The 26,082-nt window shown below is 40.7% G+C and overlaps 1 pseudogene; it reads right to left on the bottom strand.

The window, feature by feature from the left end:
- Positions 1-215: 215 nt before the first annotated feature.
- On the bottom strand, positions 216-24,552 carry LOC100656311 (LIM domain-containing protein 2-like; annotated as a pseudogene).
- Positions 24,553-26,082: the final 1,530 nt, after the last annotated feature.

Below are 26,082 nucleotides of genomic sequence, written 5' to 3'. Positions count from 1 at the left end.
ACTAAAAAGACCCCAATCCTGGCTCCCCAACCCCTACCCACTGAGGGAGAAGGAAGGAATCCTGGAGCAGAGCCTGGCCCCACAAACCTCTCTTGAGCAAGATGGCCTCACCCCTTCCCACCCTGCCCCCACCCCAGCCCAGCTCCGTTCTCCTTCCCACCCTTCCCACTGCCCCATCCAAGCCTCTTGAGTGCTAGTGACAGGTCAGTGGGGCCTCAGGCTGTCTTGGTGCCAAAGTCCCCCTCCTTGTGGGCCCAGAGCTCCTTGTGCTGCTTCCGGGCAAACCCCTCATTGTAATTGCCTTTGATCTTAAACAGCTGCTGGAAGTGAGGTTTGCGGTAAAACTCTCTCTGCAGTGCTGTGTGGCTGCCCAGACTGACCTTTGTGTGACGGTGCTCGCAGCAGAAGCAGGAGTTGTGGAAAACGAGCTTGTCTGCCACCAGTCACTCCACCGGTTACACCATCTTCTGGCAGGTAGCGCAGGTCTCCTTCACCTGGGCCCAGAGGCTGAAGGACTCGGTGCGCTAAACAGTGCTGCTCCCCACACTGCTTTTGGTTTCATGAGAGGGGGTGGCCTGGGCGACTCCTGAAGCCTGGAATATGGCTCCTTGGAGGTGGTAGAGGCTCCGGTTTGGGACCTGGCACCTGCTGGATTTTTACAGTTTTAGATGGTTGAAAAAAATCAAAAGCAAAACAGTGTTTCATGACATGTGAAGACTATGTAAAATTCAAATTTCAGTGTCCATAATGTTTTCTTGGAGCAGAGCCTTGCTCATTTGTTCACATACTGTCTATTGCTGCTTTTGTATTATAATAGAGTTGAGTAGTTGGGACACAGACATATGGCCTGCAAAGCCTAAAATACTTATTACCTGGGACTTCACGGAAAAAGTTTGCTGACCCTGACGTAGCTCAGGATTTAGGCAAAGAAACTGAGGCCCTGAAAGTGTAACTGACTTGTTCAAGTTCAGGTGGTAAACAGTAATCGTTGTTAGGTGCACTGAATCCATTCGGACTCATAGCGACCCTTTGTACAACAGAATGAACCCTGCCTGGTCCGGCACCATCCTCATAGCAGTTGTTATGCTTGAGTCCATTGTTGCAGCCACTGGGTCAGTCCACCTCATTGATGGTCTTCTTCTTTTGTGCTGACCCTCTACCTTACCAAGCATGATGTCCTCCTTATATCATGTCCAAAGTACATGAGATGAAGTCTCACCATCCTTGCTGCCAAGGAGCACCCTGGCTGTGTTTCTTCCAAGACAGACTTGTTTGTTCTTCTGGCAGTCCATGGTATATTCAATATTTTTCACCAATACCATAATTCAAAGGCATCAGTTCTTCTTCAGTCTTCCTTATTCATTGTCCAGCTTTTGCATGCATATAAGGACATTGAAAATATCATGACTTGGGTCAGGTGCACCTTAGTCCTCAAAGTAATATCTTTGCTTTTCAACACTTTAAAGAGGTCTTTTGCAGCAGATTTGCCCAATACAATACGTCATTGATTTCTTGACTGCTGCTTCCGTGGGTGTTGATTGTAGATCCAAGTAAAAGGAAATTCCTGACAACTTTAATCTCTTCTCCATTTATCATGAGGTTGCTTATCGGTCCAGTTGTGAGGATTTTTGTTTTCTTTATGTTGAGTTGTATTCCACACTGAAGGCTGTAGTCTTTGATTTTCATCAGTAAGTGCTTCAAGTCCTCTTCACTTTTAACAAGCAAGGTTGTGTCATCTGTATAGTGCAGGTTGTTAATCAGTCTTCCTCCAATTCTGATGCCATGTTCTTCTTCATATAGTCCAGCTTCTTGGATTATTTGTGCATTGCACAGATTGAATAAACATGGTGAAAGGATAAAACCCTGATGCGCACCTTTCCTGACTTTAAACCACACAGTATCTCCTTGTTCTGTTCAAATGACTGCCTCTTGCTTTATGGTCAGGTTCCTTATGAGCACAATTAAGTGTCCTGAAGTTACCATTCTTTGCAATGTTATCCATAAATTGTTATAATCCACACAGTCGAATGCCTTTGCATAGTCAAAAAAATCTTCTGTACCTTTGTTGAGTTTCTTTCTAGATGTTCTGTCCTTTACCAAGAGTGTTATGTTGAAGTCTCCTACTATTTTTGTGGACCTGTCAATTTCTGTTTTCAGTCCTGTTAGAGTTTGTTTTGTGCATTTTGGAGCCCTGTGATTGAGTGCATAGATATTTATTATGGTTATAAATTCATGGTGGATTGTCCCTATAATCGTTATATAATGTCCTTCTTTGTCTTTTATGGTGGATTTTGTTTTAAAGTGTATTTTATCTGAGATTAGTATTGCCACTCATGCTCTTTTGTGGCTGCTGTTTGCTTGATACATTTTTTCCATCCTTTGATTTTTAATATATTTATGTCTTTGTTTCTAAAGTATGTCTATTGTAGGCAGCATATTGGTGGGTCCTGTTTTTTTAATCCATTCTGTCACTCTGTCTCTTTATGGGTGCATTTAAGCCATTTACATCCATGCGGTTGATAGGTGTGAGTTTATCGCTGTCATTTCGTAGTGCTTTTTTTCGTGATGATGATGTTTTCTTTGATCCTCTTACTCTCCTGTGCTGAACTCTTTTGTTTGTGGATTTTTTTTCATTTCTTTCATTTTTGTAGATTTTGTGATTACTGAGACTTTATGTTTTTCTTATTTTTGTTTTGATAAGTAAGTTTGTTAACTTTCTTTGTGGTTACCTTGAAATTTACCCTTATCTTTCTGAGTGTAAACTAGACTTTTATTACTTGATAACACCTTGACATCTCCGTTTGAAAGTTCTATACCTACACCACTTATTCCTTCTTTTATTGTTCTGACGTTGCTGTCATTTACAGGTTGACCTTTCTGGTTCCCTGTTGTAAATTTTTTAGTTTTTGTTTTATCCTTGAGAGTTCCTTATCTAGGTTAGTATCTGGCTCATGCTCTCGCATGTGCTAGATTCACATTGTTGTCTGATGTTGTCGGTTCTCTAACCAAAGGACTTCCTTTAATAATTCTTGTAAATTTGGTTTGGTTTTTACATATTTCCTTAATTTTTGTTTTTCTGGAAATGTCCAAATTTTGCCATCATATTTGAGCAAGAATTTTGCAGGATATATAACTCTTGGTTGGCAGTTTTTTTTTTTTTTTTTCCTTTCAAGACTTTATTTATGTCATCCCATTACCTTCTTGCCTGCATGGTTTCTGCTGAGTAATCAGAGCTTAATCTTATTGTTTCCTCTTTGTGACTTTTCGTTTTTCATGAGCTGCTGTCAGGATTCTTTCTTTATCTTTGGTTTTAGTGAGTGTGATTATGATATGTTTTGGTGTTTTTCTTTTGGGGTCTATCCTATATTGGTCTGGGTATCCTATATGTTTTTTTTTTTCCATCCTATGTGGGGTTCATTGAGCTTCTTGGATGGTCAGCTTTTTGTCTTTCATGATATTAGGAAAGTTTTCTGTCAGCAAACCTTCAGTGATCAACTCTGTGTTTTCCGTTTTCTCCTCCTGTTCTGGAAATCCAATATCATGCAAATTTTTGCTTCTGATTGTATTCCACATCATTCTCAGCATTTCTTAATTTTTCTTTGTTCTTTTCTCTGGTTTTTCCTCAAAGTGGTATCCGATGATTTGCCTTCAATTTCACTGATCCTGTCTTTCATTGTTTCAAATTTGCTCCTAAAACTTTCTATTGCACTGTTCTTTTTTCAAATCTTGTTGTTTATCTTTTGGATTTCTAATTGCTGTTTTTGTATGATTTCTAGTTGTTTATTGATTTTAATATTTTGTTCCTGTATTATTTTCCTGAATTCTTCCATTCTTTTGTCTGTCTTTTCCATGATTTTGTCTATTTTTTCCTTATTTTTGTCTGCATTTTCCTTCATCTCTTGGAGAATCTTGAATATTAGAGTTTTGAATTTCCTATCAGGTAGTTCCAATGCCTTTTTTTTTCTAGCAGAAGTTCATCTGGTGTTTTATTTCAGTTGATTTCTGGAACCAGTCTCTATTTTTTTTTTTTTAAAATATGTTTTGATATTGTCTGCTGTCTCTGGAACATTGAGGAATTACTCATTTATTGACTGTAGATTTGATTGCTTTGTCCTGCCTTTTTGTTTTATTTGGTTATGTGTGGGCAGGCAGGCTGGGTGTGTTTTGTTGTTTGCTTGCATGTGGGTATGATATGTCTCACCACTTTGTCCAGGTGGGCAGAGCTGGTCACTCAGCTATGGTGCAGCAGGGTGGATCCAGTGGTGGAGGGGCAGGGATGAGTAGTTTGTGGCACGAACTGGGGCAACAGGGCAGGGTTGGTGAGCAGTGCAGGGTGGGGTCTGGGATACCGCATCTGTACTGCTCAGAGGTGTGGCACTTGGCGCACAGTGCAGACAGGCAAGAGAGAAAGAAGAGGATGTGATGTGTGGAGCTAAGTGTGTAGGTGAAAGAAGAGAGAGAAACAAAAGCAAAAAAATAACAAAAAATGAAGTTAAAAAATAAAAAGAAAAAAGTAAATAAAATGGCGGTGTGGCAGCATTCGGTGGGTGGGGGTGGGGCAGACCTGGTGAGGCTGTGTGCGTGTGCTCTCTGGCCAAGTGGTGTGGCTTGGTCTGTTGAGAAGGGGTGTGACTGGTGCATAGGGCTAGGTGTGCAGGAGAAATGAAAGAAAAGAGGGGAAAGAGATGAAGCCAACAATCCAACAACAACAAAAAGACAACAACACCAAAAATATGGTGATGGGGGAGCAGTCCCTTGGGGGTGGAGCAGAATTGGGGTGGTAGCGAGCTGATCTCTCTCTCGACAGGTGGCATGGCATGACCTATCAGGAAGGGGCAATGGCAGTGCAGGGCCTAGGTGGGAGGGAGAAGGAAAAGGGAGATGGGGGAAGACAAAGAAAAATAAAAAATATGGTGCTGAGGGAGTTGACCTGTGGGGGTGGCACAAACCCCAAGAGGCTGTGTGCCAGAGGTTCTCCAGCTGAGCAGTACAGCACAGCCTGTTGGGGAGGGGCATGGTGCACAGGGTTGGGTGCATGGGAGAAAGGAAAGGAAGGAAGGGAGAGAGAGAGAAGAAACAACAACAAAAATAAGTAAATAAAATGGTGCTGAGGGAGCCAGTCAGTGGTGGTGGCAGAGACCCAGGAAGGCTGACCACAATGACTCTCCAACCAAGCTGTGCAGCATGGCCCTGCAGAAAGGGTGGGGGCGGTGCACAAGGCTGGGTGGGTAGGAGAAAGGAAAGGAAGGAAAGAAGCAAAAGAGAGGAAACAGAAAAGATGAAGAAAAAAAAGAACAAAGCAGACAAACCGAAAAATCACAGCCTGTCAAGAAGGGGAGGGAATGGCACACAGGGCTAGCTGGGTGGGTGAAAGGAAAGAAGGGAGAGAGGGAGAAGCAACAGAAAAAACCTCCCTCCCCCCCGAAAAAACCAATATTAAACAAATAAAAAATGGCGTTGAAGGGTCTGGCTGTTGGGGGCGGGGCAAAACCCAGTGGCAGTGAGCTGGTATCTCTCCAGCTGAGCAGCTGTGGCCTGTTGGAAAGCAGTGGAGACAGTGTAGAGAGAAGAAAGGTGGGGAGTGTGTTTTCCTGGTTACCAGGTGCTCTTTCTCCTGCTGGGAGCTTTGTGGGGCTGTCTTCCTGTACTCCCTGTCTGCAGTCCTTGGTGGCTGAGGTCTAAGATGGTGAATCCGTGCCACATTAGCTGGTAGCAGACCTCCACTCCATAGCTCTTCTTCTTCTCTTTTCTCCATCAGTTTCTTATTCCATTTGGTGCTTGATCGAGCTCTTTATTCCTTCATCTTGTGCTTAGGGTCCCAGGATTGACCTCTGTATCTGTTTTATGTAGTTTTTTGGGCGTTTGCTGCAGAGGGTGCTCCTGTTTATAGCGCCTTGTTGGCTCTGCCTCCAACTTTTTCCATTTCTTGTATGAACATTGGTCTGTTTAAGTTTCATATCTCTATTGGAATCAATTTTGATAAGCTGTACTTCAGTAGAAAGTTATCCATTTCATCTAAGTTTTCAAATGTATTCGCATAGTGATATACAAAATAGTTACATATGATTTTTAAAAGTATTTTTTATATTGATGGCTGTTTTCCTTTTGTCATTTATTATTTTGTTTACTCGTGCCTTCTCCCTTTTTCCTTTGGTAAGATTAGCAGATGGTTTGTCTATTTTGTTTTCAAAGAACTAGGATTTTTGATTTATTAATCACTTCTGTTTTTCTGTTCTCTACCCCATCAATTTTGGCTTTTAGACTAGTTTTTTCCATATCCTTTTTTTTTTTGGTGGTATTGTTATTTTTATTTTTCTAGATTATTGAATTATAAGTTAAATTCACTTATTTTTATTCTTTCATTTTTTTTATTGCTGTAAGTCTTTAATACTATGAATTTTCCTCAGATCACTTTTAGGAAGATCCTGATGCATAATGTTTTCAGTCTCATTATTTTTTGCAAATTCAATAATTTGAATTTGTATTTCCCCTTTCACCCAAAAGTTGTTCAATCGGTTTCTTAATTTCAAGTTGGAAGGGACTTTTGATTTTGATTTTGCTACTAATATCTCTTTTTTTTTTTAACCTAGTTTTATTGTATTGTGATTTATCTTAAATCTCTTTTACTCTGTAATAGTCCCTCACCTCCCCTTTTTCCACAGTGACTTATTGGAGAAACCAAGTCATTTATTCCATATGATGTTCTACGTCCTGGATTTAGCTGCCTGCTTCCTCATGATGTCATTTACCTTTTTTTTCCTTATACTCAACGTTTCCTGTAAATATCTATTTACATATAGAGGTTTGATTAGATTCAGGTTTAACGTGTTAGGCAATAATACTTCATGGAAATGCTATGAAGCAATACATCAGAAACAATGTCTTGTCCCACCCGAGTGATGTAAATACTATTCAGTGGGTTTAGGTGAGTCAGCCTATTACAAAGTTTACCTTTTATGTGATGGTTTTAGCACCTATTGTTGTTGGGTCCTTGACCCATTATTTTATTACCTGCAGCAAAACGGTGATTTTTCTAATCCTGTCATTCCTTTTGCCATTTGTTGTTGCTGTAGTTCATTTCTTTATTTTTAACAGATTTATTGGGTTATAATTGATGTACAATCAAAGGCACATATTTAAAGTATACAATTTTATTAGTTTCAATATATTTATACACCTGTATAGATTAATCAGGAGTCCCGGGACAGCACAAAAGGTTAAGAGATCAACTGCTAGCCAAAAGGTTGGCAGTTCAAACCCACCCAGAGGCACCTCAAAAGACAGCCCTTGCAATCTGTTTCCAAAAGGTCACAGCCTTGAAAACCCTATGGAACAGTTCTACCCTGCACACGTGGGTTGTCATGAGTCGGAACAGACTCAACAGTAACTAACAACCACAACTAATTTTTGTATAACAGATTATTAAATATTATATACGTACCAATTAGCAGGTAATGAGTTTGTATCCTGGCAACTTCCAAAGGTTAAAATTAAGTTTTTTTTTTTTTTTAATTCCTTTGTTTTAATTCCTTTGAGAGTGTTACTATGAGCTCGTACATTTTTATATATTTGAAACGTTTCAATCAGTTATAGTAATTTTCCTTTTTTTGATGCTCATGTTGTCCCATCTTAGGCTTATGAGACCTGCTTCAAGTTGATTCTTGTGTCTTTTTGACACAACTCCAGTGGTCTTTGATAACTTCTTTGCTTTTTGTCACAAGAGATGTCATAGGTTCATTTTATATATTTCCTAACACAGCCCTGGAATCAACCATTTCTCTAAGGATCCCTGGTTCCTTTTACTCAGAAATGATATTTAGAGCTATAGGCTATTTTCATTTCTTTAATAAAATCTAAAATTATATATCGGTTCAGTTACTAATGATATACATTACTGAGTTTTACAAAAATATCAATTGTTTAAGCTAATAATATTTGAGTTTGCCTTTTTTTTATATCAGAACTAAAGAGTGATTTGAGGTTATTTCCAAGAACATTATTCGATTTTGCCTATTATTGTTACCTATGTGGTCTGTATTTACTTACCCCAAAAACTATTTAAGAAAGGGCACTGGGGCCAAGAAAGCAGGAGACTCAGGCTCATTCTACAGGTTTTGTGAGCTCAGGTGAGCCACCAGGCGTCTCCTTTATGTTTCTGATTCCTCATCTACAGAAGCAGGGTAACGACAATGGCCTGTCTCTTTGTATGGCTGAAAGCTGTAGGTACTGCTTGGTATATAGCACCCAAGTCAGAATCTACTCAACGCAATGGGTTTTTTCAGTGAGCACGAAGCAGTGGCAATCAAGAAAGAAAAGTACAAGAACAGCCAGATAAGTTAGAGGCACTTGTTGCTTCCCATCTTTCAGACTCAGAAGAGGGAGGGGATTAGGAGTAAAAGAACAGACCGTGGCTATTTCTCATTCTAAAGTCTCTCAGGCTAAAGTCAGCCTGGTGATGGTAGGATGAGAGGGTGTCGGCATTAGATTGGCTTTGAAATTCAAGTTTTAAACTAAACTGAAGGTCATTGGAAAAAACATAAACTCTGCCCAAAATGTTGTAAAGGGATAGGAAAGAGAGATTCAACGAAGCGTGATCAGAGGTAATGACTGGAGAAAAGTAAAACAATTTGGGTTTGTAGTTCATTGTGTTCAGAATGTTCAATAAACTGGGTATATCTGGTAATTGCAATGTCAGAAGTTAAATGTTTATGCATCAATATAAGAACTAGAGCTCTGGAAGAGAGGACTTAGAAGAAATTTCATTACTTTAAACTGGAGGTTGATAATGTCTCCACCGTCTCCCCTCAGGCTTTTCCTGTAATTCAGTTATGCTCCACTAGGTGGTAGCAGATATCTTGGCCGTGCCATTCACAATAAGATGGAATTATAATTTTCTGCATAAATCCCACTGTAGATTTTAACTGTATATTTTTTCTAAATAAAAATTAATAGCATTAGTGAAGCATTTAAATAAAACTTTAAATTATTAAATATTGTTTTGATACAAATAGAAATCAGTATCAACCAATCATATATACACATACTTTTTCCAGTTTAAAAAGGAAACCATATAAAAGTATCTTTCATTCTATCTTTAGCTAATCCTGTTCTAATCTCTAGACTTGGACTGGAATGCTACTCCTTAATTTCCTCTTATCTTAATTATCTAGTGCTGCTATAGCAGAAATACCACAAGCGAATGGCTTTAATAAACAAATTAATTTTTCTCACAGTTTAGGAGGCTAGAAGTCCAAATTTAGAGCGCTGGCTCACGGGGAAGCCTTTCTGTCTCTGCCGGCTCTGGAGGAAGGTCCTTGTCTCTTCAGCTTCGGCTTCCTGGTTCCTTGGAGAGCTCCATGTGTTTTGACACCTATCTTACCCCATCTCTGCTTGACAGTTTTCTCTTTTTATACTCTGCACTAATCCTGCCTCATTAACATTAAAAAAGACAACCCATTCCCAAATGGGATTATAACCACAGGCATAGAGGTTAGGATTTACAACACATATTTTTGAGCGACATAATTCAATTCATGACACTGTCATGTTCTCTTGTTGTAATATGTCAACAGGAATTGGCTGACACAGCTCCGGGGCTTCAGTCAAACATGGCAACACAAATTTCTTCCTGCTACTTGTTATGGGTTGTTTGGTTTAGGGAATCATTTTCGTGCCTGCCTTTTACTAGTCCATAAGTTTCCATTTCTTATTTTCAGAGTTTCATTTTTATCCCTTTGATTGGCAAAAATCAAGAAATGAAAATTTCTGTATGATGTCTGACTGACCTCCTGAGACTGAAAATCCCCATTCCACCAAGTTACGTTTTCTTCATTTAGAGGGCAATGATTTTCCACTGATTCATAGAGTGACCTCACTTTTTTCCCATCCAACTTCTAACTGGAAACTCATTTATTTTACATATGATGGTACTTGCCTCCTCATATCCTAACTACAAATCTGAGTTGCCACAAATAGTTTTAGAAAGAATTTTATGCACAGAAAGCATTTGGAAGCAAAAATGTAGAGTTTCTGAGTAATAATTCAATGAATATTTATAAACAGTTTTTAAAAACAACCCACAAATTTTTATTACAAAAATTTCAAAATTCAGAAAACAGTTCTACAAACACCCTTATATTACCAATCATGTTAATTATTAACTTTGTGTATAATGGTGTTAGGTACTGTCAAGTCGGTTCTGACTCAAAGCGACCCTTTGTGCAACAGAATGAAACACTGCCCTGTCCTGCACTCTCCTTACAATTGTTATGCTTGAGCCCATTTGTTTGTTTTTCCTGTCAGTCCATGGTATAGTCACTATTCTTCACCAACACCATAATTCAAAGTTATCAATTCTTCTTCCATCTTCCTTATTCATTGCCCACCTTTCATATGCATAGGGGATGATTGAAAACACCAGGGCTTTGGTCAGGCACACCTTAGTCCTTAAAGTGACATCTTCGCTTTTTAATACTTTAAAGAGGTCTTTTGCAGCAGATTTGCCCAATGCAATGTGTTGTTTGATCTTTTGACTGCTGCTTCCATAGGTGTTGATTGTGGATCCAAGTAAAATGAAATCCCTGACAATTTCAATCTTTTCTCCATTTATCATGATGCTGCTCGTTGGTCCAGTTTTGAGGATTTTTGTTTTCTTTTTTTATGCTGATGTGTAATCCATAGCGAAGGCTGTAGTCTTTGATCTTCAGTAAGTGCTTCAAGTCCTCTTCATTTTCAGCAAGCAAGATTATGTCATCTGCATATCGCAGGTTGTTAATGAGTCTTCCTCCAACCCTGATGCCTCATTCTTCCTCAAATCGTCCAGCTTCTCAGGTTATTTGTTCTGCACACAGACTGAATAAGTATGATGAAACGATACAATCCAGACGCATACCTTTCTTGATTTTAAGCCACACAGTATCTCCTTGTTCTGTCTGAACTACTGCCTCTTGATCTATGTACGGGTTCCTCATGAGCACAATTAAGTGTTCTGGAAGTCCCATTCTTTGAAATGTTATCCATAATTTGTTATAATCCACACAGCCGAATGATTTGCATAGTCAATAAAACACAGGTAAACACCTTTCTGATATTCTCTGCTTTCAGCCAAGATCCATCTAACATCAGCAATGATATCCCTCATTCCATATCCTGCCCTGAATCTGGTTTGAACGTCTGGCAGTTCCCTGTCAACGTACTGCTGCAACCACTTTTGAAAAATCTTTAGCAAAATTTTACTCGTGTGTGATAACAATGATATTGTTTGATAGATAATTTCCATACTCTGTTGGATCACCCTTCTTTGGAATGGGTACAGATACAGATCTCTTCCAGTCAGCTGGGAAGGTAGCAGGTATCTTCCAAATTTCTTGGCATAGACAAGTGGGTGCTTCAGCGCCGCATTCGTTTGTTGAAACATCTCAGTTGGTATTCTGCCAATTCCTGAAGCCTTGTTTTTTGCCAATGCCTTCAGTGCAGCTTGGACTTCTTCCTTCAGTACCGTCAGTTATTGATGATATGTTACCTCCTGAAATGGCCGAATGTTGACCAGTTCTTTTTGGTACAGTGACTCTGTGTGTTCCTTCCACCTTTCCTTGATGCTTCCTGTGTTGTCAGTATCTTGCCCATAGAATCCTTCAATCTTGCAACTTGAGGCTTGAATTTTTTTTTTCAGTTCAGTTCTTGCAGCTTGAGAAATGCCCAGCATGTTCTTCCCCTTTGGTTTTCTAACTCCAGGTCTTTGCATGTTTCATTATAATACTTTGTCTTGTCAAACTACCCTTTGAAACCTCCTGTTCAGCTCTTTTACATGATCATTTCCTCCATTTGCTTTAGCTATTCTACATTCAAGAGCAAGTTTCAAAGTCTCTTCTGACATCCATTTTGGTCTTTTTTTTTCTTTCCTGTCTTTTAATGACCCTTTGCTTTCTTCATGCATGATGTCCTTGATGTCATCCCACAAGTCTTCTGTGTTTGGTCATTAGTGTTCAATGTATGAGAGTCTACGCACCAACTCTTAATACGGTCTCCAAATTCAGGTGGGATACACTCAAGGTTGTATTTTGGCTCCTGTGGACTTGTTTCAATTTTCTTCGGCTTCAGCATGAATTTGCATAGGAACAATTGATGTTCTGTTCCATAGTTGGCACCTGGCCTTGTTCTGACTGATTATATTGAGCTTCTCCATCGTCTCTTTCCACAGATGTAGTCAATTTGATTCCTGTGTATTCCATACGGCAAGGTCCACATGAATAGTTGCCTTTTATGTTGTCGAAAAAAGGTATTTGCGAAGAATAAGTCGCTGGTCTTGCAAAATTCTATCATACCATCTCTAGTGTTGTTTCTATCACCAAGGCCATATTTTCCTGATCCTTCTTCTTTGTTTTCAACTTTCGAATTCTTATCACCAGCAATTATCAGTGCATCTTGATTGCATGTTTGATCAGTTTTGGACTGCAGAAGTTGGTAAAAATCTTTACTTTCTTGCTTTCGGCATGAGTGATTGGTGCGTAAATTTGAATAATAGTATTAACCTGTCTTCCTTGTAGGCGTATGGGTATTCTTCTATCACTGACAGTGTAGTACTTCATGATAAATCTTGAAACCTTCTTTTTGACAATAAATGCAACACTGTTTCTCTTAAATTTGTCATTTCCGGAATAGTAGGCTGTATGATTATCTGATTCAAAATGGCCAATACCGGTCCATTTCAGCTCACTAATGCCTAGGATATTGCTCTTTATGTGTTCCAATTCATTTTTGATGACTTTCAATTTTTCTAGATTCATACTTCGTATATTCCATGGTCCAATTATTAATGGATGTTTGCAGCTGTTCTTTTTTCTTCATTTTGAGTCATGGCACGTTAGTAAAGGAAGGTCCCGAAAGCTTTATTCCATCGTGTCATTAAGGTGATTTCTACTTTGAGGGGGCAGCTCTTCCCTGGTTGTATTTTGACTGTCTTCCAGTCTGAGGGGCTCATTTTCTGGTGCTATGTCAGACAATGTTCTACTGGCATTCATAAGGTTTTCACTAGCCAGCTTTTTCAGAAGTAGATTACCAGGTTCTTCTTCCTAGTCTGTCATACACACACACGCACACACAGACGCACACATCCGTATATGGAGCCCTGGTGGCCCAGTGGTCAAGAGATCGGCTGCTAACTGAAAGGTCGACAGTTTGAATCCACCAGCTGCTCCTTGGAAACCCTACAGGGCAGTTCTACTCTGTCCTATAGGATCACTGTGAGTTGGAATCGACTCGATGGCAACAGGTTTTATATACATATATAACCCACTGCTGTTGAGTTGATTCCTACTCATAGTGGTCCCATAGGGTTTCCAAGGCTATAATCTCTATGGAAGCGGACTGCCACATCTTTCTCCCTCGGAGCTGCTGGTGGTTTGGAACTGCTGACCTTTCGGTTAGCAGTCAATCACTTTAACCACTGCGCAACAGGTCTCCTTTATACATGTACATGTATATATATACATATATATAAAAAAACCAAGCCATATATGTATATAGATATGTACACATATCTATATACATATATATGGTGACATCATCTGACCCTGCCTCATTGTGCCATAACTGTGGTGCAACATGGCAAATATGCCATGTACTCCCAGATTGTACCCAACTTCTAGGCAACCAGGAGACCACTAGAAAAAGGGCACCAATAAATAATGTGGATTGCTTCATTTTTGTCATGTTCTTCTGATCAGGGCCTGAAGATACGTTAGCACATGAGAAGTTGCTTTTATTACTTACAATAAGAATTAGAGAGTATATAACAGGCAAGCAGTACCCCCTGGCTCAAAAGCTATCCGAGTAGAGATGGGGACTTCCATGCCCACCCTACTTTGTGTCCTGCATGAGGGACTCAACTGGGCCACTCACAGGACTTGCAATGTCCCCTGGCTTCTGAAAACTGTGGACATAGATTCTTTCATGCTGCCTTCCATTTGGCATCATGGCTGAGGGACACAATCAGAGCTTACCTACTGCCAGTCTCCCTCTGGGACATAGGTCCACTTAGGTAAGCTATAAGCTTAATGCACGGCAAGCTGCCCATTGGTCCCATAGCTGAGGAGACAGGGAAGAATCCCTCCCCCAGCTAGTTTATACCCCCAGCCCACGTGACCTGTTTCCCTGAAAGAATTTTCCTTGTCACCTCATCTAGGATTGTATCTCTTAAACCCTGCTGACAGTGAGACAAACCATTAGGCTCCATGGGGCGGGGGGGGGGGGGCAGGTTACGCAATGGTTTGTCGCTGAAGTCCAAAGATGCTTGCAGGGGAGGAACAAGGAAGATCACAGCCACAAGGCTCATCCAAAGGAATGCCTCTATTTGTCTATCTATTGCTGAAATACTTAAAAGTAAGTTGTAGATATCTTGACCTTTACCTCTAAACAGTTCAGCATGCACCCTCTAAAATTAAGGTTGTTCTCCCACATAACTACATCGTCACCCCTCAGAAAATTAGCAATACTTCCTGAGTGCTAATGCCTGATTTTCCCTTGCAGTGTCATTTAATTCTAAGAGCACACTGTCCAATTAATTTTTTGACAACCAATTTCTATTACCATGTGAACTTTCTCAGAAGTCGCAGTGGACCCACAGAAACTTCTGGTCTGGTAGATTCTTTCATGATTTGGGAAGATTTGCAACCAGAGGGTGTCAGAGCAGGAAAGCAAACCCCCTGCTGACACATTAGAAAACTGAGGCCCAGAAAGGGCTGCTGCTGCTGTTACAAATGACCAAAAACAGTGGCTTAAAGCAATCCAAATCTATTATCTTAAAGTTACGGAGGTCAGGATCTGAAATGGGTCTCACTGGGGTAAAATCAGTAAGTGACCCAGCAAAGATTATACTGTGAGTTACTCACAAGAGTCTTTATCCGAAGCTCTTATATTAAAAAGTCCTTATATGAAAAGTCTTTTTTAATGCACTGTAATTTTAATTTGTTTTGCACTGAAATTCAGTAAAAGGTGATCCTTTGTTGAGTCCCAATCAAGAGAGCTTAATAAAAGAGGCATTAAAATGATTTTATTGCAAAATTACCTTCTCATAACCAGGTAGAACCTCAGTTTGGTTCTGGAGGATAGTTACCACTGGAGTATCTGATATATCCCAAGTCAGATTATTTTTCTTCCTAGTTTTTGCTTGTTTTGGTAAGAAAGTTGAGTGTTGTCTCTGATTACAATTAGAGAATCCAAAATGGCTTAAATCTTATGGTTCACGTCAACTCTACATCTTACATCCTACTTGTCTTCTTCTTTCACTTCAAGATCCAGTAAAACAGTCTGTAAAAATGTAGGTGGATTCACACACACCTCCTCCTGGGTTATCTGCTCAAATTAGATCTGAGGTGAATCTCATGCCATTGATGTTTAGACCTGTGTAGTGTCAGGGTTCAACACGTTACTAAATGGTGAGTCTCTGGAGTGGTCTCAGGCCCACAGATTGCCCACAGGGCACAGATCATTTCTACAGCTATTAATACTTACAGGAATTTTTATTTCTGGCTCAAATAAATACTTTTTTTCAGATTTAAGAAAAATCAGATGCACTGGTATCTCATTAAATGCAATAAGACTTGTCCTGCTAGTGTTAATGGTTTTTTTCTTTTGCAGTGGCAAATGAAAATTGTTGTGTATTATTGATCAGATGGAGCCCTGGTGGCACAGTGGTTAAGTGCTGCGGCTGCTAACCGAAAGGTCAGCAGTTCGAATTCACCAGCTGCTCCTGGGAAACCCAATGGGGCAGTTCTACTCTGTCCTATAGGGTCGCTATGGGTCGGAATCGGCTCGATGGCCATGTGTTTAATGGGTATTGATCAGATGGGGAAAAACAGCTTACTGGGAAAGAAAAATCATGATGTTTTTTTAGTAGATGTGAAATGTTTTCAGTAGTAAATTTACTGGGTTTGGAAAAGATAAGAGGGAAGAAGCTACAGAATCTTGAGTACACAACGGAGTTGAGCGAAGAAAATAGTTAGAGTTTAACTATATATATCGGAGAGCTCAGTTCAACTCTGAAATCTCTACTCTTGGGTGCTCTGATCATGAGGTCCACTCTTTAATAATATTATAATAGGAAAAGTCATAACTTCCATCCTGGGGAAGATCTAGGAAGAGTTTGGGAGGCACTGTGCAGTGGACCAAGGAAGTGATTTTAAGAAGATGAACTTGGATTGCAAACAGCAGTGATCACAAAAACCTGTGAGGTCAAGAACATCTTGAATCTCCCACCCACGTGGCTGTAGTCGGGGGAAGTAAACTGAGTATTTTGTGACACATTGTATCATTTATTCCACTTAGTGGTCAATGCTACTTTGGAAAGAAACCCCAGAGAAGTGGGAATTTAGAGTTTATACAACTTTGTGTTCTTAGAACCTGTCCAAGAGGGCCACCTGAAGGGACAAACAGAGGTTTTAGTCAGGATTTGTTTTAGAGAAACAGAACCAGTGGTACATATATATTTATTTCTGGCTTAAATAAATACTTTTCTAAGGTTTAAGAAAAATCAGCTTACTGATGTCTCATTAATTACAATAAAACTTGTCCAACTAGTGCTAGAGAGTTTTTTCTGCAGTGGCAAATGAAAATTGTTGGGTGCTATTGATCAGATGGGGAACTATTTTTTTCCCTGGGTTTCTTTCCAAAGTAGCAATGACCACTAGGTAGAATAAATGATGCAACGACAGAGGAAGAGAGATTGATTGATTTTGTAAGGAATTGGCTCATGTGATTGTTAAGAGCTGGCAAGTCCAAAATCTGTAGGTCAGGTGACAGGCTAGAGACTTTGCAGGCTTGTGTCCCAAAATCTGTAGGTCAGGTGACATGGAAAGGGTGTTCTGGCAAAATGTTTATTTATAGTTTGGAGGCAGAATACACCCTAGGGAAAACTCCCTTTTTGCTCTTAAAGCCTTCAACTGATTAGATGAGGTCCACCCACATCATGGAGGGTTATTTGCTTTACTTAACATCAACTAATTTAATCATATGTAACTACTTCATAACAGCATCTAGACTCGTGTTTGACCAAACAACTGGGCACCAGGGACTAGCCAGGTTGACACATAACCATCACAGAGAGAGAAGTTAGAGATATTGCTGGATGTTCAGGAGTAAATGATAAGCCAAGGAGGTATATCACCCCCATTAAGGAATCTTCAGGAAAGAGGTCCCCAGCAATGGAGGGGGTCTCCAAAGAATGCATGAGACTACCCACAATCAAAAGAATCCGCAATAAGCACCTGCTGGGTACCAGTCAGGTCGCCATCAGTCAGAATCGACTCGTCGGCAGTGGGTTTGGTTTTTTTGGGAGGGGGGCACCAGTCAATATAGGGACTTTTCTGCCCTGTTTACCTTTTCTTCCTCCCTGTATCCCAACCTTGAAGGGGTTAATCACTTATGTAGGGAGAGGAGGGAATAGTGCAAATGAGGTGAATAGGGATGACTACACCCCTCCCCCTGACTAGAGGCCTCTCCCTCTGCAAGAGGGCTGAGCTGAGGGAAGAGGAAGAGGCCTAAATTAAACAGATTTCAGAGTTTTGCACCATCCTCACAGTTGCTGTTATCCGCGAGCCCATTGTTGCAGCCACTGTGTCAATCCATCTCATTGAGGGTCTTCCTCTTTTTTGCTGACCCTCTACTTCACTGAGCATGATGTTCTTCTCCAGGGACTGATCCCCCTGATAACATGTCCAAAGTATGTGAGACACAGTCTTGCCATCCTTGCCTCTAATGAGCGTTCTGTCCGCACTTCTTCCAAGACGGATTTGTTCTTTCTTTCGGCAGTCCATGGTATATTCAATATTCTTCACCAACACCACAATTCAAAGGCATCAACTCTTCTTCGGTCTTCTTATTCATTGTCCAGCTTTTGCATGCACATGAGGCGATTGAAAATACCATGGCTTGGGTCAGGTGCACCTTAGTCTTCAAGGTGACATCTTTGCTCTTCAACACTTTGAAGAGGTCCTTTGCAGCAGATTTGCCCAATGCATCTTTTGATCTCTTGACTGCTGCTTCCATGGCTGTTGATTGTGGATCCAAGTAAAATGAAATCCTTGACAACTTCAATCTTTTCTGCGTTTATCATGATGTTGCTCATTGGTCCATTTGTGAGAATTTTTGTTTTCTTTACACCGAGGTGTAATCCATATTGAGGGCTGTGGTCTTTGATTTTCATCAGTAAGTGCTTCAAGTCCTCTTCGTTTTCAGCAAGCAAGGTTGTGTCATCTGCATAATGCAGGTTGTTAATGAGTCTTCCTCCAGTCCTGATGCCCCGTTCTTCTTCATATAGTCCAGCTTCTCAGATTATTTCCTCAGCATACAGATTGAATAGGTGTGGTGAAAGGATACAACCCTGATGCACAGCTTTCCTGACTTTAAACCATGCAGTATCCCCTTGTTCTGTCCGAATGACTGCCTCTTGGGGAATAGATTAGCGCTCTGAAAAGTCCATCCAAATAAAGAGCTCTGCTAGATTTAGCTTACGAGCCCACAAGTGATTTCTCCCAATCTCCTGTCCACTATGATTCTGGCTTTCTTAGTCTTTAAGTAGCCATTAAAACACCTTAGACAAGGCCATATTTCTTCTCTTCCCCATTGTCTTCCTTTTTTTCAACAAAGTTAGATAATTTTATAGAAGAAAGCAGCAACATTTTCCTCTTTTTCAATGAGCCTTCCCAGAATAGGACATAGTATTCTGTGTCCTGTTCTCCTCATTGATGTTATTTCTAAACTTTATTATATGTTTTGACAGTCCACACAGTTGCCATTTCTAATATTTGTGGGCTATTCCACGATGCAATCACAGTGTAATGTTCTTAGCCATTACCCAGTATTGGCCATCTGGATTGTTTCCTGCTTGTATCACAGAACCTCAGCAGTTGTCTCAATGCTCCCTACTCTGGGCATGGGTATCCCTGTGGCATGGCCCAGGCAGGTTCTTATTTAGCCTCTGCTTTGAACATGTTGGTACTAATTAACTTAGCATTATTTCCTAGAGGCTATTTACATAAAAAAGAAATTACTGGCAAGAAGGCTGGGAAGACTCTGTTAAGATCTTTTTAATACTGCGCCTGAGAACAATCTGGGAAAAGAGAACCAACCACTGTTGGCTCATCTGTGGATAATCTCATAATGAGGTCAACTGTCGGAAGGACTGTCATTCACTGAGCGCTAGGGAATCTGTTGTGATATCCTTTAAAGAATTACTTTCTGTATCTTGTTGTAAAGGTCTCAATTTTATTTAGACTTTTTGACTTTTGAACTAAAATTTTAGTGTGCTTGCCAGCTGTTTGGCAGACTTGAAGGTCCTTTCAGCTCACGTAAATTTTTCACTGATGACTTCTTTTGTGACGAATGTGACCAGTCAAATTAGTGAAAATCCCTTGTGTGACCCTTTGATTGAGGAATTCTTTCTTATTTATTGGCTGTCATAATGTTTATTATGGAAATTTTAGAATACACACAAAAGTAGAGGGAATAGAAAAATGAAGTCCCATATACTCATCACCCAGTTTCCACAAGTATTAATTTTATGATGTTCTTGCTTTATCTTTCCTCCCATACATTTATTTCCTTCCCATTGTGACCACAGTGAATATGACAAAGCAAACAGGGGTAAAATTTAACAATACATGAATCTGGGTAGAAGAAGTACTCATGCTCTTCACACTACTTCCATTTTTGAAAGTTTTCTGTAAATTTGAAATTATTTCCAAATAAAAAGTAAAAGCAAACAAATAAAGAAAAAGTATGACCATAATAATGTCGTTATAACATTTAATAGCCCAAGTAACAGATTTTTCATGTTTTACTATAAGTCATACTCATGGAAGGAAATTAGACAAAAAATATAAAAATAAAAATCACTCGTTAATTCAGACATAATCACTATTATATGATTATGCATTTTCTCCAGGCTGTTAAACACATAGATTCACACACGTAGATACATACACACACATATTAACTAAGGTATGCATATAAAGAGTCAAATAGTGCTAACCAGCTTATAACAAAACACAATGGTTCCCAATCTCTCCCCACTCCCCACCTCCCCAGCACCTTCTGGTCCCTTCCGCTGCAGGGCTTGTCCCTGTTTGCTCTCTCCCTTATCAGCCAGGAGGCTCTCTCTCATGGCAAAATGCCTACTGTAGTTCTCTCTTTAGCGTAGTATTTTTCTGATCTACCACAGCTGTTATGATGAAAGACACTCATATTTTGCTTGGTTCTCAGGGGAGTATGATTTTCATTTTGTGTTTGATCTTAAAAATACTTTCTTTCTGGGCAGTAAATGCTGCTGATTGGCCCATTCATTTCCCACGTTGAACTCCTTACAGCATGTCTTCCTATATCATGAAAGCTTGAAAAGCAAAAGGTACATTTCCAGACTCCCTTGCAGCTAGGGTTCTGCATCTAACTGATGTGAGACTTGGGAAGTTGATGTGAGTGGGGCCAAGTACAGTGGCAGAAGGGTTTGGATCTTCTAGAGCAGCTTTGATTAAGGTTCTAGTGCCTGGTTTCTTGTTTCATAGGTTCTAATGGAAGGCAGTGAGATTTTTGCCTTGAACAACCCCATGGAGTGATTGTATATCTCTCCTGGCTGCATGCCTGATTGTATAACACCCAAGTTTGGATCACTGGGCTTCCCAGAATTTTATAACCTTCCTAATGTTGTTGCTAATTACCACGGAGTCAATTCCAACTCGTGGTGACCCCATGTGTGCAGAGTAGAGCTGCTCCATAGGGTTTTCAAAGGTGTGACTTTTCAAGGCAGATCTCTAGGCCTGACTTCCAAGGAGCCTTTGGGTGGGTTCGAACCACCAATCTTTTGGCTAGTAGTAGACCAGCTGACCTCTTTGTGCTACCCAGGGACTAGTAATAAAAAAAATTCCTAATACCATATAGCAAATCCCTTTGTGCTTAAACTAGCTAGAGTTATTCTATTGTCTGCAACTAAAAAACCTAATGGAAGAAATCCTTCAACTCTATGATACTTCTTGAGTATCTTAAAGCAAACCCTCTAAACTTCAGTCACTTGTGGTTTTAATGCTTATCCATATTTAGCTCATTTCCTGAAGGGAATCCTTTTATCTCAATTATTTCATCTGGCAAATAACCATGGTTGGTACTCATGGCAGGTAACATACTCCATTTACTTTATATCAGAAACCGAGACAAAGATTAAATGCCTCATCCAAGTGCATGTACTTATCTGACACACTGCTTAGAATCCGGTCCTTGGTTTTCCACTGTCCTATCCTGATCGTGAATAAACAAAACAAATAGTTCCACAAAAGTCTTGGGGCCAGTTAGAGCTCCAGCAAAACCTGACAGGAGTGGCAACTGACCTAATATGGCAAACTGATATGATTCTCTGTTTAAAATTTAGTTACGTGGTTATTATTTTAAATTCTTTTCTTTATCTTATTGGTATAAAAGTAATACGCCCTTAATGTATAGAATTTGGGAAGTATAGCAAGTCTAAAGAAGCAGAAATGATTATTTATTAGTCTACCACCAAGCAGCAATCTCTGTTTATAACTTGAATATTTTCAGAGGCCATATGGAAACAAAACGTTTAAAGAAAACCAGGAGGTTTTGAGCAATAACCACATTTTTGGATTGATATCAGAGGGATGAACCAACTTCTTCTGAAAACAATTCCTGATGTCTCTGTTAGGGATCAAATCCTATACTGAACCCAAAGGCTATTCTCAGACTCTAGTCCTTCCAGCCACCTCTTACACATTTTCACTAGACTCATAAGCATACAGGAGCCCCTGGGTGGTACAAACAATTAAGCCCTCAACTACTAACTGAAAGGTTGGCTATTCGAACCCACCCAGAGGTGCCTGGGACAAAAGGCCTGGTGATCTACTTCTGAAAGGTCACAGCCTCGAGAACCCTATGGAGGGCAGTTCTACTCTGTACACATGGGTTCACCATGAGTCAGGTCGACTTGACAGCAGCCAGCTTGGGCTGGTTTTATAAGAATTTGCCCTCCATGTGCTAGGAATTCAGTCCTAGAGTTAACTACTTTGATTGGTTTTAGCTTCCTATGCTAGCTGGTCAGCCATGTGACTAACATCCAAACTTCAGAGGCAGGCTGCTGGTGATATGTCACCTTACTCTCCTCTTCCTCTAATCTGGCTGTTAATATAAACAGTAACTCCCACCTCCACTCCAAGCTTCCTCCATCCTTATGCAGGGCCTAGGGGAGAGGAGGAAGGGATGTGGTTGTCATTCCCAGCACAGGAGAAGACCCCCTGACCCCACTTAGTGCTTGGGTCACAGCTGTCCCTCCCGTCCCCATGAAAGCCAACAGGGGCAGGAAGCTGAGCAGACTTCACGCAGGGTCTGCTCAGCTTCCTGCCCCTGTTGGCTTTCATCTGGGGGTTCTCCATTTCTCATACCGCTTGCGAGCACGTCCCCTCCAGGCTAAACCTCCTCTCTCTGTCCTTGGAATGCACCTTCATTCCAGGGACTGGTCCTACCCTGCACTTATTGGATCCCTACCCCTTACCCTACTTCTTTGCTAATAGCAAAGGTCCTCCTTCTTATACCTAGTATTTTTCCATGATTGGGGTCAGGAAATTTAGGGTCTCCCAGGCACCAGAGATTTCACTACAACAATTCTTCCCACATTTTTGAGCGATCCTTTTTCTGCTTACTACTACCTTTGGGGCCAGCTTTGCCTCCAAAGGACTTCTGGAATGACCACCCAGGATTAGACCAATGCAAGTCACCTCCTCCAATGATTAACCAGTGCCCATCATTGATGTCCTGCTGCCCTTCCAGCACCGAGGAGCTCAAATGCAGGAGATGAAGACAGGGAAACTCTGGCCCTGGGCAGAGCTAGCCCACAGCTATATTCACAGCTATAGTATTTTAGCCAGGCCCAGTAGGAAGAGACAACATTGTCCTCAAACGCAACTTTCGGAGGTGGAGGTAGGACAGCCCCAATCTCCCCAAAATGAAAGCTAAGGCAATCACTTTTAAGGTGATAATCTTACATGTCATGTTTCACCAAAACCCGTTGCCGTCGAGTCGATTCTGACTCCCAGTGACCCTACAGGACAGAGTAAAACTGCCCCACAGAGCTTCCAAGGAGTGCCTGGTGGATTTTAACTGCCAACCTTTTGGTTAGCAGCCATAGCTTTTAACCACTATACACCAGGGTATAGGGTTGTTAATTAGATTTCCAGTGAAATATGTGAATAAACAAAATGTATCAGAATTCAATTGACGACTGCCAATTATGCCAGCTCTGATTTACTAAATCAGGCTTATAGGTATTACCTTTTCTGTCAGAAAATTCAATCAAGTTGAACTCTCTTTACGAAAGCATTCAACACTGTCAGCTGTTCCCCCTCCATTACGGGAATTTTCAAAGTCTTGAATAATATTCTTCGACACCAGGAGGTAAGTTTTCAATCCTGATGTTTAAAGTCACCTCTAGAATTCCAATGCGAATTCGTACAACTAGGAACTCTTTCATGTGAGTGAAAAACCTTCATAGCTATATAATCCACTTTTATTTTCAAAAGAAAGCTAAGCAGTTTCCCATTGACAAAAGGCCTGTTAAGGAATCCTTCAAGGAAAAATGATTACAAGGTGATCCTATATTTACCTCCTGACTTACATAAGAGAAAAACAAACACTAGCTTGTTGAAGCTACTGTTTTTCAAGCTGCTGCTACTAACAGATTGAGAGAACATGGCTGTTAACTACCTAAAATCAAAGCCCAGGAAGACTCAGGATATAAGGTTTATATTTCCCCAAACATATTTGGAGGAATAAAATATTGGTCAGAACTCTCTGTGGGAGAAGAGAGGTGAACTAGTTGGAGGGAGCTCTAGAGAGAGAGCTTAGGAATCCCCAGTCATGGAAAAATACTAGGTATAAGAAGGCATGGATCTCTGAGAGAGGCCCTGGCCCATTGCCCTGAGCTGGCAGAGCCCAGGGAGAAGAGACGACAAATGCTGCCTTAGCTTCCCATCGCTGCTGTAAGAAATTACTACAAACTTCCTGATGAGAACAAAACAAACTTATTATCTTACAGCTCTGGAGGTTAGAAGTCTGAAATGGGTCTCATTGGACTAAAATCAAGGTGTTGGTAGGCTGCATCCTTCCAGAACCGATATGGAAGAATCCAATTTCTTGCCTTTTCCAGCATGGTCCCTTCCATCTTCAAAGCCAGCAATGGCCAGTCAAGTCTTTGTCACATCAGATCACTCTGACCTTCTCTTCTGCCTCCCTCTTCTACATTCATTGCCCTTGAATTATCGCCTCAGGTGATAATTCAAAATAATTTCCCCATCTCAAAGGTAGCTGATTAACAACCTTAATTCTATCAACAACCTTAAAGTCCCCTTTCCATGTAACCTGTCTTAGTTTCCTTTGGCTGCCAAAGACCACAAAATAGGTGGCTTTAAAGGACAGAAATTAATTTTCTCACAGTTCTGGAGGTTGGAAGCCCAAATTCAGGTTCTCGGCCATGTTGAAGGCTTTGAGTGACATCCGTTCCATGCCCCCTCCGGTGTCTCTAAGCTGCCACCAATCCTTAGTGCTCGTTTGCTGCTTGTAGATGTATCTTCACGTGATGCGTCCCGCTGTGTGGGTCTGTTTCTGTGTCCTCCCTTTTATAAGACACCACTCATGAGGGATTAGGATTAGGACCGACCCTACTCTGGCTGTGACCTCCTTTAATTTAACTGATAACGAAAGAAAGACCCTATTTCCAAACAAGGTCACATTCATGGGTATAGGGGTTAGGACTTCAACATATCTTTTTAAGGACATAATTCAATCCATAACACTAACATATTCACAGGTGTCAGGCAATAGGGCATGGGCAGCTTTGAGGGATTCCTTTTCTGCCTACTACCACAAACGCCTATACAAGTATGGAGATCTGTGCCCTGCTTTTCATGTGATGCCCTGGGAACTTGTTGTTAGTTGCCGCCAAATCAGCTCTGACTCATGGCAACCTTATGTAATAACAGAACAAAATGTCGCCTGATCCTGGGCATCTTCATGATTGTTGTAAGTTTGAGTCCATTGTGGCTACTGTTCAATTCATCTCATTGAGGGTTTCCCTCATTTTTGCTGACCCTCTACTTTACCAAACAAGATATCCTTTTCTAGTGATTGGTTTTTCCTGATGATGTGTGTCCAAAGTAAGTGAGCTGAAGTCTTGCCATCCTGGCTTCTAAGGAGCATACTGGTTGTATTTCTTCTAAGACTGATTTGTTTGTTCTTCTGGCAGTCCATGGTATATTCAGTATTCTTTGCCAACACCACAATCCGAATGCATCAATTCTTCTGTCTTCCTTTTTCATTGACTAGCTTTCACATGTATATGAGGTGAATGAAAAAAACCATAACTTGGGTCAGGTTACCTTAGTTATCAAAGTGACATCTTTCCTTTTTAAAACTTTAAAGGGATCTTTTGCAGCAGGTTTTTCCCAATGCCATAAGTTCTTTTTCTTTCTTTTCTTTTCCCCGTTTATTCAACAAGTATTGATTGAACACCTGGTATGTACCAGGCATTGCTCCAGGCCCTTTGTGGCACATTTATGTGAACAAGTCTTCAAGGTTGCTTAATTTCTTGACTGCTGCTTCCATGGACACTGGTTGTTGATCCAAATAGAAAGAAATCACTGACAACTTCAATTTTGATTCATTTATCATGATACTGTTTATCGGTCCAATTGTAAAGATTTTTGTTTTCTTCACATTCTTTTTTTTTTTTTTCACATTCAGGTGTAATCCATACTGAAGGCTGTAGCCTCCATGAATTCTCCTAGAGTGAGGAACTGGAGAGCTGCCAGTTAGTTTCCATGCCCCAGTGATGGACACCGAGGAAGCTGAGAGAGCTGACAGGCCTAGGAGAGGTGGGTGGGGTTAGGGAATGAGGGTGGGAGCTGCAGCAGGCTGGGCCTGGGGCCAGTGCCTTTCCTGAGTGGGGGAGCAGAAGCCTAACAATGACGATCTCTCTGTGTCTCAGTCATGCTCCAACATGGTGCCCTGTAATGCTTCTTCATCACAGTCTTAACA

Source organism: Loxodonta africana, chromosome 1 (genome assembly GCF_030014295.1).
Source record: "Loxodonta africana isolate mLoxAfr1 chromosome 1, mLoxAfr1.hap2, whole genome shotgun sequence".
Classification (NCBI taxonomy): Eukaryota; Metazoa; Chordata; class Mammalia; order Proboscidea; family Elephantidae; genus Loxodonta; species Loxodonta africana.
Note: the sequence above shows the minus strand (reverse complement) of the source record. Positions and strands in the feature narration are given on the sequence as shown.